Source organism: Cryptomeria japonica, chromosome 5 (assembly GCF_030272615.1).
Source record: "Cryptomeria japonica chromosome 5, Sugi_1.0, whole genome shotgun sequence".
In the NCBI taxonomy this organism is placed as follows: Eukaryota; Viridiplantae; Streptophyta; class Pinopsida; order Cupressales; family Cupressaceae; genus Cryptomeria; species Cryptomeria japonica.
Genome location: NC_081409.1, coordinates 673,834,082 through 673,855,984, shown reverse-complemented (window position 1 = coordinate 673,855,984; position 21,903 = coordinate 673,834,082). Strand labels below are relative to the sequence as shown.

The 21,903-nt window shown below is 38.3% G+C and overlaps 1 long non-coding RNA gene across 2 annotated transcripts in view; it reads left to right on the top strand.

Moving 5' to 3' along the window:
* LOC131039503 (uncharacterized) overlaps positions 1–21,339 on the top strand; it is a 58,727-nt gene extending 37,388 nt beyond the window's left edge. For both annotated transcript variants that reach the window (XR_009104661.2, XR_009104660.2), the window contains exon 5: positions 21,158–21,339. This is a non-coding gene — a long non-coding RNA (uncharacterized LOC131039503). The remainder of the gene's footprint in view (positions 1–21,157) is intronic.
* Positions 21,340–21,903: the final 564 nt, after the last annotated feature.

The window sequence follows — 21,903 nt, the reverse complement described above, 5'->3', positions numbered from 1 at the left end:
AGAGCCCTCTCAAAGAATCCGTCTTGTCCTTAGAACAGGCTTGAATTCCTAAGATGCCTTCGTCATCTGGTTCCTTGCCATCCTTCCCTTCGTCCGTACCGTCGTCCCCATCGGACTCTGACTCTGATGCCAACTCTTCACTGACTAGTTGGGTTTTGAGGTCAATGATATAACTTCTGCCGGCCTTTTCCATGGACAAGGTGTTCTTTTTCCAATTGTGGTTTGCTTTTGCCGCCACCAGCCAGCCTCTGCCAAGGATGGCATCATATCCCTTCTTCTTCAATGGGATGACCACAAAGTTCAAGACGAACGGCTGTGTTCCGATCGTTACTGGCAGCGCCATGAGTGTGCCAAGCGGCTTGATGCCGTGTTGGTCTGCTCCCAATAAATTAAAGGTGGACGGCCAGAGAGTAGGTTTGCCCAATTTTTTCCATGTTTCCTCTGGCAAGACATTTACTCCCGACCCGCCGTCGACAATGGTGTCGGTCAAGATGGTGCCCAGTATACCCATTTCCACCACTGCTGGGTGTCTACCATTGTTGATCGTCAGGGCTAATGGGTCTGTCGCCGTCTCGCCAAGGTTGTCCCTTCCATGTGTTGGTCGGCCGACTGGGGTTATCAGTACGGATTGCAAAAGTGCCGTCCGCAAGTGTGGCATACTTTCCAGGAGATCCTTCATTTTGACGGGTATCTCGACCTGTAGCAGTTGGTTTATAATATTTGTTTCTGCTTCAGAGCGAGAAGTACCTGCAAGCCCGTGTGCGTCCTTGTTCATCGACATCTCCTTCTCCAGTTCCGCTCGTGCCTCCAGTGCCTTTTGTTTTTCCGTACGAGGATCTGGGTAAGTGGCCGCTTTCGTCTTGGATCTTGTTATGGCGAGCACATCCTCCGTTTCTACATTCAACAAATTCACTCCAGATTTCGGACAGTTGCCATCGTCATGGTCCCCCGGACCGCACCACTTGCAAAGTTTTTGTGGCACTTCCTCCGCTGTACAGTCCCTGGCAAAATGCCCCCATTGGTTGCAAGCTCGACATTTTATCATCGGCCGCCCTTTAGCGTCGTATTGGATTCAACTTCTATTATTAGTATTATTATTATTGCCTCTTCCTCCTCGCTTGTTGTTCCAATAGCCGCCAGACGACGCGTTGTTGATCGTAGGCTGGGATGTGCTGGTTGGCGCAGACGGTTCCGTAAAGAGAACCTGTTGGTTATGGGTCCTCATATTGTACGGACACTCCTTGGTAAGGTGTCCGACAATCTGACAAATATCACAAAATGCTTTCTTCGGACAAGACCCCTTGGTGTGTCCGTCGCTGCAGCAGTCCGTGCACCATAAATCCCCTTCGTCGGCTCTGCTTGTGCTTCCTTTGGTCGCCTTCATCTCTCTCATCATTCGCTCCATATCTTTCTGGAGAGCCCGTACCTTGCGATTATACTCGTCATCACTGCTACTGCTTTTGTCAGAAGAGGAATCGTTGTCTGACGAGGATTTATTTTTCTTTTTCTTGGACGTCTTCTGCTCGCTTTCTAAATCCATTGCCCTATTATAGGCGTCGATATGTGAAGAGGGAGGTACGATCTTCATTTTCCATCTAAGAGACGTCTTCAGACCTTCCACGAACCACCGTTTTTTCAGTCCGTTTGCGGGCTGGTTCTCCATTTTTCCTAGCAGCTCTTTGAGCCGCCGGCTGTAGGTTTGAACCGTCTCGTTCTTCCTCTGTTTCTTGCCGTAAATTTCGGCTACGATCTCATTATCGTCTCTTAGGAGACGAAACTCTGCTTGAAATTCCTTCTTCAAGTCGGGCCATGTGCTAATTTTAGCCTTCTCCGTATCGGAGAACCAGTCGATGGCCACGCCCCTTAGGGTTGCCGGAAACTGTGTTACCCACTCGTCCGGATCGGTAACACCATTCGCTCCCCAAATTGTTTCACAAGTGCGACAGTGGCGGACAGGGTCTTCTTTCCCGTCCCCATGGAACTTTGGAAGTTTTTGTTTTTGCGCCATGCCTTGTCTTTTTACTACTGGTGGCTGCTGTCCTACTCCGGATGGGTTAGATCCTGTAAGAGGTGCTTGACCGCCGTGCCCTGGTGTCCCTCCGACACTCCTGGCAGCCCCGGTGTCTTCTCCCTCCCTTGCCTCCTCTCCACTTCGTGGAGTTTTCCTAGCCTCTGGTGTGCGTGACAAGTCCCTCAAGTCCCTCAACTGAGTTTTAGTACACTCTATCCTGCGGTGGGTTTCCGCAAGTTCCTCCTCCTGACTCCGTGGGTGGCCGTCGGCCTCACCGTCCCCTTCGGAGCGTTCCTCCTCCCTTCGCTTATACCTCCGTCGCCTTTTCACTTGCTGTTCCAGGATCAAGGCACGTCAGGCTACTGCACGTTCATCTATATACTCTTGCTTATTTTTGTCTTTATTTAATGTATTGGGCATTAATTCCCGTACGACTTTATATATAACAACGACATATAAAAGTAGAACACTTTTATTCATTCATCCTGTGGGATACAAGTCTATGTCAACAATATGACATAATTATTACAATGAGTGTTCTTTATTCCGCCCCGTACGGCTCAAGGTTCAAGTGTCCTGTTGCATGCCATCTTGTTGCACTTCCCAATGACAGTTGTTTTCTTCATACTGTAGGAGGATCTGTTGGCGTTATTCTTCGCAAGCAATTTCCTCCAGGCGAGCCCGCTGTGCGAGTGAAGCCTGTGCGAGCAATCGGGGGAGGTGGTTCATCAACTGATTCACCACAGGGCTAACTTCCAGTGCGGTCCACACGGCACTTGTTGGAACTTCCGCCTCCGTGGCCTCTCTTCGGACGTAGGTTTCGATGGCCACCTGAAGTAGGATTGAAAATTCCCTCGTTGTAGTATCTTCTCCGTCGTAGAGCTCTGTTCGTGCGTCGTCCGCCTCAGGGTTAATCTCACTCGCGGGTAGGCCCATCGCGTCCGTACGCCATCCACTCCTTTTCTCGAGTCTGTCTAGGCAACGACGCCAAATGTTTTGCCAATAAAGTGTAATTCAATGCATTGCAGAAATAATAGACATGACAGAATACATCATGACAGAATATAAAGGAACTCAGATCTTCATTGATTCATAATAATGTCAGTACAATGACAATGACCATACTAACTCCGTCTCCATGACCAAGGACTCGCTAATATATAAAGGTGACCGGTCAGTTACCCAGTGTCAATTGTCGACAACTGACGGGTTAACTGCCGTCATTAACTCTAATTACATTAAATGTCTTATTGCTTAATTACCCAACAACAATCTTAAAGTAGCGTACAAAGAATGATGGAATATGCCAACAATCCCCCATTATTACATCATTGCTTTAAAGTACTGATAAGAGAATCCTGAAATGTTTCAAACTTCACACGTGTAAGAGGCTTGGTGAAGATATCAGCGCGTTCTTCTTGTGTGGAGCAGAATTGGAGCTGAATGTTGTTTTTTAGAACATGTTCTCGTATGAAGTGACAATCAACTTTGAGAACCAACAAGTTTGAGAACACTCTGATTGTCACAATAGAGAATGGTAGACTGATTTTGAGGTACCCCCAATCCTTCCAATATGCGATGTAACCAAACTGCTTCACAAGCTGTTGCACTGGCTGCACGATACTCTGCTTCTATTGAAGATCGAGCTACTATGGGTTGCTTCTTACTACCCCAAGAAATAGGTCCTGAACCGAGAAAGAAAACATATCCAGATGTGGACTTCCTATCATCAACAAAACTTGCACAATCTGCATCTGTGTATCCTGTCAAGAAGAATTGATCACTCCTTTTATATTCCAAACCATGATTCATTGTACCTTGATTATACCTCAGTACCCGTTTTGCTACTTTCCAATGACACATTTTTTTGTTCTTGCATGAATCTTGATAGATAATTAACAACAAAACTGAAATCTGGTCTATTATATGTCAGGTAAATCAAACCTCCAAACAATTGATGATAGAGAGTTGCATTCACTTGAAGATGTTTATCAAATGTAGATAACTGCAAACCTGATTCCATGGGTGTAGACATGGGTTTGGAATCCATCATTCTGAACTTCTCAAGTAGTGTCTTGGCATCTTTTCTCTGTGACACAAATATATGGTGATGTGTTTGCCATAGTAGTGTCTTGGCATCTTTTCTCTATGACACAAATATATGGTGATGCGTTTGCCATAGTAGTGTCTTGGCATCTTTTCTCTGTGACGCAAATATATGGTGATGTGTTTGCCATACCTCTAGGCCAAGACAATAGTCGAGATCCATCATATCAAAAGCCTTCTTGAGATCATTCTTGGTTGTTTCAACCATTTCTTCTGAGTTGCCTGTGATAACCAAGTCATCAACATATACATTAATGATCACAATATCCCCCCTTGATCCTTGAGGTGGAGATTTGGATCATATGGATGCCTAGTGGAACCATGTTTTAAAAAATGCTCATCAATTTTAATATACCAGGCTCTAGGAGCCTGTTTGAGACCATACAAGGACTTGATCAGCTTGCACACCTTTTCTTCTTTTCCAGGTGCAACATTTCCTTCAGGTTGGCTCATATAGACCTCTACCTTAAGGTCTCCATTAAGAAAAGCACTTTTTACATCCATTTGGTACAATTTCCATCCAAATTGGGCAGCCAAAGCAAAAATCATTCTAATGGTTTTAATCTTTGCAGTGGGAGCAAATGTTTCCTCATAGTCTATCCCATCTTTTTGGGCATAACCTTTGGCTACAAGTCTAGCCTTATGTTTATCTATACTACCATCTGCTTTATACTTAGTTTTAAAAATCTATTTACAACCAATTGCTTTCTTACCAGGTGGTAGATCAACAAGCTCCCAAGTGTTGTTTTTCATCAGAGATTGATACTCTACATCCATTGCCTCTTTCCAAGGCTTTGACTCTAATGCTTCTTGAACATTAGATGGCTCAAAATTTTCAACAATTGTAGTCATTAAAGCTAAGTTTACCTCATTACGAGCCATGCTGCGAGTCCTTGGACCTGATGTTGAAGTGTCTGGGACTCCATCTAACTTTGCATCTTGAATGGTACTAGTATACCACTTCGGTAGTGGTTTTGTGACACTGGTGGGTGTTAATTGACTATCAACATTCCCATCATCTTTCCCATCCATGTTGAATATATGAGCACTATTGGAAGTAGGTGATGATGTTGAAGGAGAACTTGACTCACTCTTCTCATAAAAAATGACATCCCTACTAATATATATTTTCTTTGTGTGAAGATTCCATAAGGCAATATGCCTTTGATTCACTACTATAACCAAGAAAAATACATTTCATGGATTTTTCGTCAAGCTTCTTTCTTTTCTGTTTTGGAATGTGCATATAGGTAGTGCATCCAAACACACGAAGATGTGATATAGAAGGCTTCACCCCTGTCCATGCTTCTTCTGGAGTGAAGCCATCAAGGGCTTTGGTTGGAGCATGATTCAGAAGATAAACTGCAATGTGTACAGCTTCAGCCCAATATGCACGCTCTAGTTGAGAATCTTGCAACATACTATGGACCATCTCCACGATGATGCGATTTCTCCGTTCTGCAACACCATTTTGTTGAGGTGTGTATGCTACAGTCAGTTGACGCCGAATGCCATTTTCCTTCATATATGTGGACAATTCTGTGTTGGTGTATTCCCCCCTTTGATCTAAGTGGAGGACACGAATGCGATGATTCGTATTTTTTTCCACAAGAGTACAAAACTCTTTGAAGTATGAAAAAGCCTCATCTTTATGCTGCAAACAATATACCCACATTTTCCTTGTATGATCATCAACAAAAAGCTGAAAGTACTTGTATCCATTGTGACTTGGTGGCATGGGACCGCACAGATCAGTATGCACTAGTTGCAAAGGTTGGCGGGCACAATGCTCACTTGAATAGAATGGCGCCCTATGTTGTTTTCCAGCAATACAACTAGAACAAATTGCACTGGATTTTTCAAGTGATGGAAACCCTTTGACCATGTTATTTTTACAAAGTTTGAGCAAATAACTAGTGCTCAAGTGACCAAATCTACGATGCCAAAGTATTGAAATATCATTGTCTTTAGTCATTAAGGCTTGATTATTAGCAATTGTATCAAGCCTAAACATTCTACCAACCTCAGTAGCAATAGCAACAATCTTGTCATTTTTAGACTTATCTTTGACAAGACAAGCCTTTTTATCCTTGAATCAAATTCAATCCTAAGATTATGATCAAGAAATTGAGTAACAAAAAGAAGATTTTTGGAATTGACAAAACATTAGTAACCTTGCACTTATGTATGCCAAAGTGTTAAGAGATGTCACCATTACCTTTGATTTCATGGGTGGTATCATCTCCAAGAGTTACTGTACCGTGATGGGATTTCAATATGTGAAACCACTTCTTTTGTCCAGTCATTTCCTCATCCTGAGAATCATCTACTTCAGCAACATTGCTTTGTTGCTTTTGTTTATTCTTCTACTCCCATTGGGGTTTGCCACTTTGAAATGGCTTCTTTGGAGATTGTTTGTTGGATGCTCCTTTGTTGAAGGAGTTGTACCAAAAAATTTTCACATCATGTCCAACTCCATCATAGATTGGACATTTCTTCCGTGATTTGGAGGAATTTCTAGACTTGGGAGGTTTACTGAACTGCTGCATAGGCTTCTTTCCTTTATGACGAGTTGTTATGGCATGATCTTCCTCACTATGATCATGGCTTATTGACTCTTCTTTTTGAAGAAGATTCACTAGCTTCTCAAAGGTGGGTGTCATTTCTGTGACATTCAAAGTTTTCACAAACACCTTGTATCTAGAAGGTAGTGCTCATAGAACAATAGGCACCAACACTGCATCATCAACTGTTTCTCCCAATGCTTGTAGGGTGGTTCTCAACTCTGCAATCCTCTTAAGAAAGGATTCTAATTGTTCTCCATTCTTCATCTTCAAGTTGTGTAGTTGACTCTGCAAATTCAGGATCTGATTTTGATTCTTTGCCTCATACATCGTATTTAACTTGTCCCATGTATCTTTGGCTGTGGACGAATCGCGGATGAAGGGATGGACATCATCAGATAGACTGAACACAATGATCAATTTTGCCTTTCTATCGGCTTGATCAAGTTTCTCTTGCTCATCAGCATTTGTTTTGTGGAATGTAGTGGTTCCACTGACCACATCCCAAACTTCCTCAAACTCGAGTTGAGTTTTGAGTTTGGTTTTCCGGGAGGAATAATTGTTCCCATGCAGTAGCTGGGAATCTTGAAGAAGAAATTTCAGAGAACTTGCTCCCATTTTGTTAGAGATGAAAGAAAAATAACACCCCCTTTGAAGAGTTGAAAATTACACAATGGATGTACAATTTTTACTTTGACTTTTGAACTCTTCCTAATAGTGAAAATAACAAATATAGCTTGCGACCTTCTTGCCCCATATCTCCTCAGTATACCTCATTTTGAAAGCTACAATAAAATTAAATGGAAAACAATAAAATATTACCAACTGAAAATTGCGAGACCCCTCCACATATTCTAATTATAATGGTACTTGACCTGCAATCTCACCCAAGGAAAGCTCCCTGCGGTGTCGCTCTACACAAAATGAGATATACCATCATTTTGAATGTAAAGCCATGGTGAAGTCGCGTGGCCATTCAAATCACAAAATTTGAAACTCAATTGCAACTACGAGGAATGAGCATCAAAGGATGTTGTGGGCCCATGCTAGTAGAACTCATTTGCACATATATGGGCATCACAAATTGGCCAGCCAATGACAAACATTCAAGAGCATAGGCTTCGATTTTTAGCACAACCCACAATCATTGATGATGGAACCTGCAAGCATGAAGATAATGTTCGCCTAGAAGAACCCTCCACGCAAAGCTTCTTGCATAATTTGCAGAGAAAGCAAAAATCGAGAACACCAAATCGCAAAGACCACCAAGGGAAAATACCATGTCAATAGTCCGATCAACGAAAATCATGAAGGTCCTCGTTCAAGTAGAGATCACTGCAAATCGATGGACTACATGGACGCCTTGTGATAGCCACCACCTAAGTTGAGAAAAAATCACGATCAAATGGCAAGGACACATCAAGGGATAAGAAACACAACCGATTGTAGCCAAAGCAATGTGAAATGACAATGACCGATAGGTAGCACCAAAACGTGGGCCTTAGAACAATGATGGCCAATTCTCTACCACACCTGACCAATCATCAATGCACAACTGAGGCAAATGCACACTTCTAATCAGAATACGCTGGCCCGATCAAAAATGTGGGTCAAACAAAGCATAGATTAGAAGAATGCTATGCAAACGAAATACTCGAGCCAACATGGGAGGCAATCGACTCAATTCATTTCCTCAACTTTTGTGTCGAATTCATCTTATCACTATTGAGCAGGCACATAAACGATATCGCTCTGATCCCATATCAGATTTGGTAGAGCAATCGAATGAATCAATTTCATTATTAAATGGGTTTATATAGAAAAGATGGTGGTGAACAAAGTGCTTGGAATAGCACTCACACGGTTCACACAAATAACAAACTATCACATGTAACCCAAACAAACAATAACAAATAATAACAAACTAACAATCAGCCTGTCTATGTACAAAGAATGATGGAATATGCCAACAAAAAATTTGTGTGGAGGAAAATTCCTCCACACCCCTCTTGAGCACTCTTCTTCTCCTTTGGGCACTAAAAACACTTGAGCAAGGAATTTTGGTGGGGTGGAGGAAATTCCTCCATCACCCCACTGTAGCGCCGTACCTTTGACTTGGGCGCCAAATCCACCATGCCAGGGAATTTTGGATTTTCTCGGTCATACTTGCATTCTTCTTCTTTGGCAAGGATTCTTACTTGATTCCTCATCCATGCTTAGTCAATTTTTTCTTTGCTCAATAGCTAGATTCAAGATGCCACATTTAAAATTGGAGTGGTTTTGTGCCAAACTTAGAAGATTTTTAATGCTTTCCACTTTTGGAATGGGTGTCCATACTTTGCCAATTTTTTGATCACCTAGCCTATTGTTTCAAATTTCCAGATTTAGAAATAATCGGGAATGCTCAGTCTTCAGTGTCTGCCTGTGAAGAGCTTGCCAAAATAGACTTTCCAAAAATAGAAACTGTTTCAAAATGTTAGGATTAGGTCAAAACAGGATGCAGGGACACTTACTAAAAATAGAAATCGCTAAAAATAGTAAGTTTGATTTTTGGCAAAATTAGACCAATCTGGGGAGGCAATGAAATCCCTAAAAATAGGAACTTTCTAAAAATAGAAAGTTGCTCAGAATTCTCTCAAATTTCACGAGTTGGTTTCTTTAAAGGTCTCGATTCCAATGCAACGCTCAATTTTTCCAAAACCCTAAAGGAAAGGCCTCAAATCCAAGTTTGAAGGATGAAACCCTAGACAAAACAGGTTCCAAACTTGGCCAAATTTGCTCAAACAAGCAGAGGACTAACGAGACCGCCGCGAAAAGACCCAAAAACCAAAACCAAAGGACCGAGAAGGCCTGAAAAGTAGGGGGGTCCCCATTTGGAATGAGGTGATGTGTGATTAGTTCACAACGTGACCCTCGATTTTGAATAAATATAGGTTTGTATGAAATTTCATTCAAGATTTGCCCAAAATTGTCTTGGTATATAGTATCCCTCATTAGGGATATTGTATATTTCTATTGATCTAACTTAATGGAAGATCAATGATTGAATCTTAATTGTAATCAGATCTACTAGTCAATTCAATTTACTACACTTTTAGGAACAACAACATCAATATTATTATCAAGAAATATGATGGATGTACAACTAATGGTGCTACAGGAGTCACCTTAGAATTACAAACCCCAGATGCCAAGGGAGCCACTTAAAGCTTAGACAAACAGGTTTTGTAGGAGCCACTTGAGCTATAATTCATTGAAGCTCAATTACAATCATTGTTTGGAATTGCTTGAAACTGATTTAGGTGTTTTTGTCTACCTACTAGCTTTGGAAATCAGGGGGGTTTTTGTCCTCCAAGCTCTAGTGATAGACAAGCAAGATGTCCAATCTGTTTGAGTAAAATTAAAGGATAGGGGTTTTTGCCCTCCAAGCTCCAATGATAGGCAAGCAAGGTGTCCAATCTGTCTGAGAAAATTAAAGGATAAACAAGCATTCCACTCTTGATCCTAGGCTTTGTTTAAATAGGTAACTTTCAAAATCCTCCAAAATAAACTTACACACAAACCTTTTTATGAATGCTACTTTAACATTATAAACTTTATTACATAATACTTGCGGTGCCATCACCCAGGCACTTAGAGCATACTTCAAATACTATAAAGTCTTTTCCCTATTTTATTTCCCTAAGCCCCACGAAAATGGGAAATGTGCGTTTAGCTTCTCATGGAATTTTATTGGAAAAGGGGACATAATTTGCCTTGCCCAAAATTGTACTCTCTCAAGCAAAGCAAATTTTAGACCCTAGTTCATCCTTGAGAACTTACATATCCATGTCCTTAAATGCTTGTTCAGTTGAATTACTTTTGTGAAAGTTTATGTGGTTTCCCTGAAGCTTCTTTTATTATTAATTTATTATAGATGGTGCTAGCCGACCCATAATCCATTTTGGAGTCTCTGTAGATCTACTTAGTTTGGTTGCTTCATCCTTCCGTGCAACTCTTAATATCTCCTTGGGCTCTTTAACATACCAAATGTTCTCACCAACATACTTTTATTGCACTTCTATTGGAAGCTAGAAATCTTGCACTTGAAGAAACTTCTAGCATACTGTCACTTGCAAGCTATGGTTTTGAATAAAGAGAAGTGAGGAAAATAATTTTAGCATCATCTTTCAACTCCTTATGAATCATGTCTATAATCAGATTTGATGTGTGATTCAACATAAGTTGCGAAATTGTATACATCTTTGTTTTCATTGCAAATGAAAATATTTCACCCAAAACTTTGTAATGAGTAGTGAGGAAAGCATTACCATAATCTCCTCTAGTTCTCCATTTATCATTCATTGGTTTACTAACAAGTTTGGCCATTCTTACATTTGGTAATACTATTATTTGCAATTTTGCAATGTGGATATGTAGTCATTGTTAGTTAACAACTACAAGAATGTCTATAAAATGTTCGTGTGTAGCAATAGAAGCCTTTATGGAGAATTGCTTTGAACTTCATCATTTCTTATCAAAATATTATGAGTTTTTGATAATCCTGTTTCGTGAGGCTTACCATGTAACTGAAAATCCTGATTAATGCATGATTATACGCTTGCTTGTACATGGCTGCAAACTTCCTCTTGAAAACCATCTTTTGCATATCGGAGCCCTAAACCTTGAAGAGGGCTTTTCACAAAATAGATTGCATTATGTGCATGGGCTTGATGTACACTTATCAAGAAACACTCAAAACCTTCAATCATACTGTTTCTTACAAATTTTATGCAAGTTGTTTCCTCCTTATACTTACCCGAATATTATGGATTGTCTTGATAACAACTTTCATTCCTTCAATAGGAGAAATTTCTTTAACCTTTGCAACATCTATGTTACATTTTGATGAATTTGATTGGTTATAGCAGCATTCTTGCTACTGTAATGGTGGAAAATTAGGGTTAGGGTTAAATTAAGATAATAAAACCACTAAATGACCTAATTAACCAATTACATTAGGGAGGAGAGGAATCTAATAGATTTAGCCTTGATAGACCAAGATTTTGATCAGATCCCAAGCTCCTTTGATAGGTCTCTATCCTCAAATTGAATTGATTTGAATTGTTGAAGATTAGGGCAAGATAATGAACTATTGAATCAATTTGATAGAAACAGTGAGCTACAAAGGTTGTATGGAGCCAACCTGGATCTGAGTAGAAGAATATGTTTCGGATTTGTTCCCAGAAGTTTGGGCTGATTTTTCGGGACCAAGTAGTATCAATTCACCATGGTCTTCCGAATTTCTTGCCGTTGAAAGATGAACCTATTCGTCTCTGTGACTTTTGTCGATCCTCTTGATTACAGCTCTGTACCTGTTCTTGTAGACAGTGAAAAGGGGAAATATGTTGGGAATAGGGGTTTGCTTTTAATGAAGTTTTGTTTGTCTCCACAAAGGAATTAGGGTTTCATGTACTGTTGACGTGCGTTTTGTGACCACGCACAACATAGAATAAAGTTTTCCAATGGTCATTTTACTCTCTCTTGATCAAAGTTCAATTGTGTGCTAAGATTGCGATAAGTTTAAACAATTGACTCCAAGGTTCCGATTATGCAATGGGCATGACTCAGTTGGCTTGATCATACTATATTTTTTTAATTTTCCGGTGATCTTATACAATAGACAGAAGTTGTAGAAAGGGATTGTTTCTTTTTGGGTTTTGATGTTATAAGTAAAGTAATTGATAAATAGCAACAATTGTGAAATAAACAGTAAACAATGTTCATATGTAAGAACACTTAAGAAGTCTGAAAATATTGCAAATCATACCAGACAAATAACCTAGTTTTGTATTCAGCAAGAATCCATACATTTATTTGGAGTTGTTCTCAATCTGCATTGATGCCAGATGGAGGAATATTACTGGCAACGAACAAGGAAGACCAAATAAGTTGAATACAACCCTTCAAGCCAACATACAAACAAGGCATGGTTGCAAAGGAGGCGTGGAAGCTGCTGCAAATCACGTCCCAGCTGAAATAGACCAGCCGCCTTGTTGAAACCCCCAATATGCACGCTAAATCTTCAGGCCAAGAAGATGTGTCTTCTACCTTTGACAATCTCTATGCAATCTTGGATAAATCCACTGTCAACTCCTGCTGAGGGCTACGTCCCAGCAAGCTCAGACCTGGGGTTTGCGTCCCAGACCAAAATCACTCTTCCAGAGCAATTCCCAAATTTGAAAGTTTCAAAATGATCAAAGATGCTATCAATTAGGTTTTCATCGCCTTATAACTCCTTTCCCTTTGCAAGTCGAACCCTAAAGAATAATAAAGCTTGCGCTTTATAATTAAAGTGACACTTTCCCAATTATGGCGTCAAACTATAGAAAAATATCGCTTTATTGCGAATAAATAGCTTCAAGCATCCAAAAAGACTCCGGGAGGTGAGAATCATGTAGCAAAGTTCAAGACCTTTCCAACGAGCTATAACACATAGGCATATCAAACCAGATGAAGCCAAAAACCCCTTATTACTCCGAAATGGCTATATACATAGCCTTATTTTAATTTATTTAAATGCTAACTTAGGAAATATTTAAATATATTAAAATATTTCCATAGATCCAATAATAGCCCAAAATAACCAACCAAACATGAATCTGACTTTGTCACCTGTCTGTGACTGATGCCGAACAAGATGGGCCAACTGGCAGTCCCATCCCTAAAATATAGGGATGCTCCTAAAAACTAGGAAACACACCCAATCTTCCTGAAACTGAAACCATGGTATGGTCCCGTGGAACCTCAAATATGGAAACTGCCACAACCTCCTAAAAAGTAGGGAATCTCCCTAAAAAGTAGGAACCTCTCTCCAAACACCTGTAACTGCTCAAAAGGATCCTGCTCTGCTCCTTGTTCCCCTAGGTGGTCATTCTGCCAGTTCTCCCTAAAAAATAGGAGACTTCGTCTGAAGGTCTGAAACAACTCACAGAGCCCTTGCAAAGCTCCATGACCCTCAAAATGAGTCCCCTAACCATGTCGTTGACCTACGGGAACTCGAATGGTAGGTCAACCTCTTCTCATCTCATGTCACCTAGAAAATGGGACATTATAGGTAATCCAAGGGGACTTATGTTTGATCATTCTTTCACTTCTTTGTTGTGGCTGGAACTTCATCATCGGATATAGCAATCCTGTGATGCTTTTACTTCAAACGAACTAAACTGAAATGAACTAAAATTAAAGGGGAAAGGGTTAGAAGGATCTAAATCTACTCCTAAGGGCAGTGATATCAATAGATAGTGCTCTAATGGACGAATTCCAAATAAACCAAATTTTGCTTCACCAAGATTAATTACAACTCCACAAGAACTGGTGCAATCTTCCAAGGATGTTGAAGGATTTTCACATTGAGAAAGTGCATTTGAATACCCAAAATAGTGCAATCCAAACGACTATCCACAATCGAACTTAGCACAAATTTAGTGGCTCAGACTAACTTTACATTGCAACTTATAATCAACAAGATGCAAAAAGTATGAACCATGGAAATTCATCAAACATCATTACATTCTCCATTGAAATCAAAACACTACTCTACTTCTACTCGAAGTGAGGAAGGTGAAACCATACAAGTTTTGAAAAATGACTTAAGTGAACACCATTGAACACCATTAGAGAACAATGCATCACTGTTACTATCTCAAAACTTATCGCAACAATTTCATACAAATCTCCCTCCTTTACAAATGAAGGGGTCGCCCCCTTATATAGGCCTTCAGCCTTGATTACATGCAAACCCTAATTAGGGTTTGACCCAAAAATTTCCACACACATGATGCAACAAGGTGGGAATAAATAGTAATGACCCATCATGTCCACTAATAATTAATTACATTCTTGCCAAAAATGGCGTCCAGTGTGCATTAAATGCACAACTTTCAAATTCACCCAATGTGTAACAAATGCTTCATTAAGCAATAACCGCCCAACATACAAAAGATGCTTCATTGTTTCATTAAGTATGACGACTGCCATGCATTGAATCAACTGCCACTTGGTCAAACGCCTACCAACAATAAATGTGCCATCATGCCGCCATGCATCCAATAGATTCTCAACATGCAAGTGGACCTCACCATCATAGGAATTTCTATAATATTCCGAGTTGTGATTCATTAATATGGAATATTCTCTTTGCATGTCGCCAACTCATCTTTTGCAAGAATTTTTCCATTATGGGCTCACAAAAGACATTTTGGAAGATTTTCCTACTTTGGAAGAATTTTAACTATCTTTTCCACTTCTAGAGGATTCCTGTACGTCCGGAACTCGAGGAGAGAAAATCTTTGTAGAGAGATTTTGTCCTTAAGGAAAAATTTTGTGCACACTTCGTCCTAAAGGAAGATTTTCCTGACCGTTGACCATTTTCCAAGTTCAAGGAATTTGTCAACCTGAGTCCTGGAGAGAGAAAATCTTCTTAGCCAATTTTCTTCGTGCCTTGAAATTCTTCACCTTGGGTGCAATTCTTCCGCAGGAGCGAATTTTTTGAATTATGAACTTTTCTTCCCAGATCATGTTTTTGCATTTTCTACTTGTCCCAACGCACATTTGCTAGGAAGTGGAGGAATTATGAAAATTAGACTTTTCTTCCTTGATGTCATTTTGGCGCCCATTCCTTTCCTAGAGCACATTTTCTCCACGGTGAAGGAATTTTAATGTCGAGGAAAAACTCCTTAACCTCATTTTCGTGCCCAATCTTGAACTTGATTCTACTTTACTCCCGAGGAAGGAGTTTCTTCAATCCTTACTTGGATTTTAAATTACTCCATCATTGATGTCGAATATGATTCGACATTCCACTGTTTCTTGCTTTATACCCTTGAGTTGCATCCATTGAATTCTGTTATCATTCACAATGTTTTTCTTATGCTCATCTATAATCAAATTGGTTCTTTCTCTTGGCCAAGTGTATAGGTTGATGGGCTTACCAACAGCAATAATATTAAACTTGTTAAAAGTTTGAATCTTCACATACCTCAAAATATTACCTGAATCCATACCATATTGCATAAATAATGTTGAAGAAGGTGATTTACCAGATTTGCATTTTTTTTCTACAAATTACTACTTAGGTCCTAAATCCCAATGCATAAATGCTTTTGGATTTGAACCAAATGATCTTTCTACCCTTCATCCTTTCCGTCTTCTTAAAATATCTTCCATGATTGTAAGAATGGGATGATTGCTATAAATTTGTACTCTCATTTGAGCTGAAATCATAGTGATAGCAAGAGAGCTTACCTTCTTTAGCTGAGAAATTTACTTCAATACAACCATCCTTGTGATATAGAATTTGAGTGTTAGAGTCCAAAACATTTCCTTCAATTCCATGCCTATCAGTATCATTTTGAAATTCTTTTTATGGGGTAGAGTCTCAAATTTCAGAATGTTCTTTTCAATCATAGAAATTTTACATTCAATTTATAATGCCTATTTTCTCCTTGACTTTATTAATGTAGATATTTTGTTTCTTAGAAGTTACTAGCATACCTGTTTCTATCAAGAACCCTTCACCGTCAGCTTGTATAGTTGATTCTTTTTGTTCTTGCTCACTTATCTGTTCCTTATCAATTTTTGGTAGCTTTGATTTTTGCCTTACTTCTGCTTTTGGCTTATGCTCTACAGATTCTACTTTGGCCTTATCTTGTAATATTGTATCCGGTGTATATGTCACTAGTTCCATTATCTTCTCTCTCTCTTTTCATCTGATCTTTTTGAAACTCTTTTTCTTGACATATGTAACTTTGCTCCCAAGGTTCTTTGCATGAGAAGCAAACTTACTTTCTTTGGAGTTCATCTTTGCTTTCGTTTTCCTTTCTTGTGATATGGGAATTTTTCTCGTGTGAGCTTGAAGAAGGTGTCTTAGGATGGATTTTGTTTTGTGGCGTTAACAACTCTAGTAATGTAGTTTGCTTGGTGATTCTTGGTTCAAACTCTTTGTTTGTTTCAAGAAAGTAGTCTTGGGTTCTTTCTCTTTGACTGTCTGTTGTAATTTGCTTTTGACCTCTTTCCTTCATGAATGATTCTTTCTGATCTCACTCATAATCTTCCTCGTAGCTATCTTTTGAGTTTTTGGCTTTGACTCCTCTCTCAAGTCTCAATTCTTTTCTGTTTCTCTATATTTTCATAACTGGATCTTCTGTGATTTCTGACTTTCTATTAGCTTGTCCAATTGCTTCATCAGTGCATTCGGATGATCCATAGTTTCTCCCTCTGAATTTCCACTATCGATTGGCAAAAGTAGAGTTCAAATCTTTTTCCCTATAAGATGACAAGATCATGGCTTTGATACCACTATAATATCCCCAATTAGGGATATTGTATCTATCTATTGATTTAACTCCACGAAACACCAATGTTTGAATCTTAATTCCAAAACAATTAACACAGCAATTTGCAATAATGGATTACTCCTCTTATTCCAATTGAAATTGAACTTACATTCAAGTCAATTTACCAAACTTTTGGGAACAACTGTGGTAATATTATTATCAATAAATGTGATGAATCTATAGCCAGTGGTGCTACAGTAACCACTTTAGAATTACAAACTCTGGGGGCAAAAAGAGCTATCCAAAACAAGAACAAACCGGTTCAAGGGTTTTTCGTCCACTAACTACCTATGGAAATCAGGGGATTTCTGTCCTCCAATCTACAATGATAGATGAGCAAGGTGTCCATTTTGTTCAAGTAAAATGAATTTATAAATAAGCATACCACTTTTGGTTCTTAGCTTCAATTAAATAGGCAACTTTACCACTCTTGATCCTTAGCTTTGATTAAATAGGTAACTTACAATTTTTTTCCGTTGTAGTCCAAAATAAATCCACACACAAATCTTTTTGCCAATACCACATAAAAATTCTAAACTGTATTACAATAGTTAATACTTGTGGTCCCATAACCTAGGCGCTCACAACATACTTAAATATTATGAAGTCATTTCCTTGTTTTATTTCCCTAAATCCCATGGGAAATGGGAAATGTGCTTTCTGGCCATTATGGAATTTTATCAGAAATTTTGCTCGCCTCTTGTTCCAAGTCAATATAGGCATGGATGTTGTCTCAAGAATATTGGATCAGCTATTGGAGAATATATAGAAACTTAAAATGACTCTTGAAACGAGGTTTTTAAAAGACTTAAACTATGCTCACATGTGTATAAACATAGAATTAGAAAATCACTTGATTGTTTCATTCTAGACGTGCCAGAGTTTGAATGATAGCAATTAGTTGATTAGGAAACCATTCCTTTAAGATGCAGGACTTGACATGAACATGGACATTTGGCCAGGATCTGTCCTTTTTAACCGCAGTGCCCTCAACCTAGCCAGAAGCAGCTAGAAGCAGAAACACCATTGATCCTCCTCCAAAATTAGCAGGATCTGGAAAAGAAACAGAGGATCAATTTCAGAACTCTTAAATCCACAACAAAATGAAATTAAATTTTGATAGTCATATACATGTAAAGGAATATATTCATCAGAAACTTATTCAATGCAATCCTTTTGATGTTCTCAATGAATCACACAGAGGAAATGGAAGCAATTCCTACTGCAAATCATGATTCAACAGATAACTCACTTATACATACCAACTTAAGCCTTCAAACCATATCAAACCATTGGCAAACCAATTTTTTTTCCTCTTAAATTTATAATTTAATCGGTAGAAAATACAAAAAAAAAGAGAAAATTATTGTGGTTTTTTAAATTTGAAGTCATTTTATTAGCATAGAGATATAGAAGGAAAGAAAAACATTATATTAATATCCAGTATCCACAGATGATCAAGAGTAGGTCAATCGGACTTAAACAGTTAAGAGTATAGTAGTTCACAATAGAATGTTCTAGGAAAAGAAACCTAGAAAGACACCTCAAACGGGAATAACAAAAGCAAATAATACAAAGCAAGAGACTACTAACAAAAGTAAGGAACTAGTACATATAGCCAAGAAGGGTTTGGCTTTCTAGGGAAGGTCTATCTCTTCTCTCCAACTGAACTATATTTAAGATTTCCTGCCAGCAGTGGGCAACAAAATCCCACTGGCGATTGGAAGTTCAAGCAATAACACTCGTTCTTGGTAGAATGAGGTGATAGTACCTAATTGACAAACCCTAAATAGATTTAAATGACACAATTATTCTTGACATGGAACTTATTTAATGGACGAGAGCACAAACTCCCATGTAGCTAACAGTTAACTTGAAAAACAAATATGAAGTACATGTACTGCATTGTGAATGCAAAAGTTGAGATGCAAATCATGCCTATAAATCGATGCCCTTCCTTAGTATTTCCTTTGATAATGTTTCTCTTAAAATCTGGTCTTTTCTGTGGATGGTAAACTAGTATTTTTTGATACTAAACACAATTGATATTTTCTTCATACATCTACAAAAGAGCAATTGCAACTGCAATATTGCTGGATTTTGCCTGCAGCTACCCACAGTTGTAAAAGTGTTTGCGAACAAACATCACTGTAAATGTTCCTCATGTCTAAAAATTTCAATGTCGTGTAAAATACTAGCCAGGTGGAAAAATTGTGAGTGAAAGTCAAATTTGGAAAGAAATGGTAAAAACTCGTTAGGGCCTTAGGCTACGCATGATCTTTTCATGGTATGTGCAAAAATTCAGTAAAAGGATGTTGACAGTGTTAAATCCCCAAACTGCCAAAGCTCACAAATGGGACTAGGTCAATTTGCCTGTGTAATAAGATAGGTGATTTTTTTCCATATTGATTGCTTCATGGTTGAAAAAGCTTTTGCCTAGATCGACATGTGTTGCAAGATGCCAAATGATAGGGGCAGTTCAAGAAATCATCCATTTCCTTAATGCACAAGGAAGTCTGGGACTACTACTCGAACTGGATATAAAGCTTTTGACAAACACGGTTGTTTTCTAGTGTTACATGTAATTCAAAGACTTGGATTTAGTTTTCTAGTCATTCAATGGATTTACTTTTGCTTGCAAACTTGAACCTTCACTATATCTATTAATGGTGGCCTTTCACAGCCCTTCTATTCATCACTCCCTTATCTTTTTATCATTAAAAGAGAAATGTTTCGCAAGCTACTCAAAAACATGAAATAAATGGTCTTATAAATGATATTCTTGCCACAGAAGGTGGCACAAGATAGTAATATACCATAAGTTTCATTTGTAGATGATACAATAAGAAACAATAAGGATCTCAGTCAAATTAGGCATCTTAAATAAGCATTGCATATTTGAGAGACAGTTATTGCAGCAAATAAATGCGAAAATCTAGGCATCTTTTCTTCAATATTACTTTAAATTTTTTTTTAGCAGTTATGAAACTCCTAGATTTCCAAGAAGGTGAATTGCCTAGTAATATTTGAGCTTCTCCCTGCAGTCTATATTTTTATGGGATTTCAATTAAAGCTCTATGTGGCTCTGGTTCTTACCCTGGACGTTGTCCTTTGTGGGCAGACTGCAAGTCATCAAATCAAATTTTACAGCTAATTTTAACATACCTATTATCTCATTGCTGCTTCCCTTAGCGATTGCATCTAGTCTTAAATTGATGGGTGGATTCTGCATCCATAACCTCACCCTTTTCGACAATGCCTTGGCTATCAAAACAGTAACTCACCCTTTTCGACAATGCCTTGACTACCAAAACAGTCAGAGACTTCCAATTCTAACAAACTTCATTTGAGCTCATGAGGTCAGGGGTAAATATCTACAATGCCAATCTCACTGTAGTTTACTCTGTTTGGAAGGGATCCATTTGCGTCAACAATCAAATTCCTCTAGCAAGGTATGAGCAATTTCCAATCCTTTTCTTAAGTGGAGGGTAGGTTCAAAATTGCAGACTATTGCGCTGATTAAATCAGGAAGGGTCTTTTTCTTGGGAGTTAATTTTTTAAAATTTGAATAAGTTCTTGTTGATTTCTATCTATATGTCCAAGATCTAACAACAATTCTAAGAGTCTTACTGCCCTTTGAATGTGACAAGTTGATTGAATCAACCTTATTTTTGTTGGAGTAACATATGGTCATCCAAATGTTGGCCTAAAATGAAATTTCTTTTATGATCAATTTTACGCTGCAAAGATTGTAGAGCTGGTAATTGAATTAAAAGACGAAATATATGAGCCAACAAATGTCCCAATTGTCAAAACAACCAAGAAAATATAGATCTTCATAAACTTGGTCTCTTTTAAACATGTTATGTATTAAACAATAACATATTGTTTTAGCCTCTATTGGTAGCCCTTTGTTAATTCAAACAATGTTCTGTCCATAGAAGGAAAAAGCGCGATTAATGGCTGAATGGCATGTTCTGAATGGTTTTTTCGTTGTTAAATTTGTGATTTATTTATGGCTGTGCTTTGACTGATTTTGATCCAATTTTAACTTGATTAAAGACGATTTGAAGGTAATGATTTCAATGCGTTTTTTACAGATTTCAATGGGTTTGACTTTGCATTAAAAACGTGAGGGGAAGGCGCACTTTTTCCTTCAAGGACAAAATTAAACTATTTGAATTTTGAAATCATTGTTTTCCATCGGCTAAACTGGCTCCAAAAAGTCATGATTTCCGCATGACACGAAGGTTAGTTGAAAATTACAGATCTTGGTCGTGCTCGACAGAATTCCATCTATATATTTAAATTATATATTAATATTTATAAATGAAGATGCATTATACTTTTCTGTCAATACTAATTAAAAGATATGTTTTTTAATAAAAATTATTTTGTTTTCCTTTGGAATATTTTTCATTGATTCTTTAGATTGGTGATAAATTAAACAATGACCATGAGCAAACATCTTTTCTCTTTAGAGACAAAACACTTAGGAAAATATATTGATGTTTTTTCTATAAAAGTTTTTATTTTGACGTTTATTATAAGGAAATTTTTCCAAGTTGATTAAAATAAATATTATTTAATTTAAAAATTACTAATTATAATTAATTATAAGTTTGTAAATATTTTAAGAAATTTATAAATATTTATTATAAATTTAAATATTTTTCAATTTTTTTTAATCAATAATTGCTTTTGACTGGAGCTTTGAACCATTGGAGCCCTATATCTCTTTCTTTCTGGCACCTTCTCTATTCTCCTTATCTCTCCATTCCTCTCCTTATCTCTCTATATCTCTCTTCGTTTCGCGCCTTATCTCTCCACTTCTAACCTTATCACT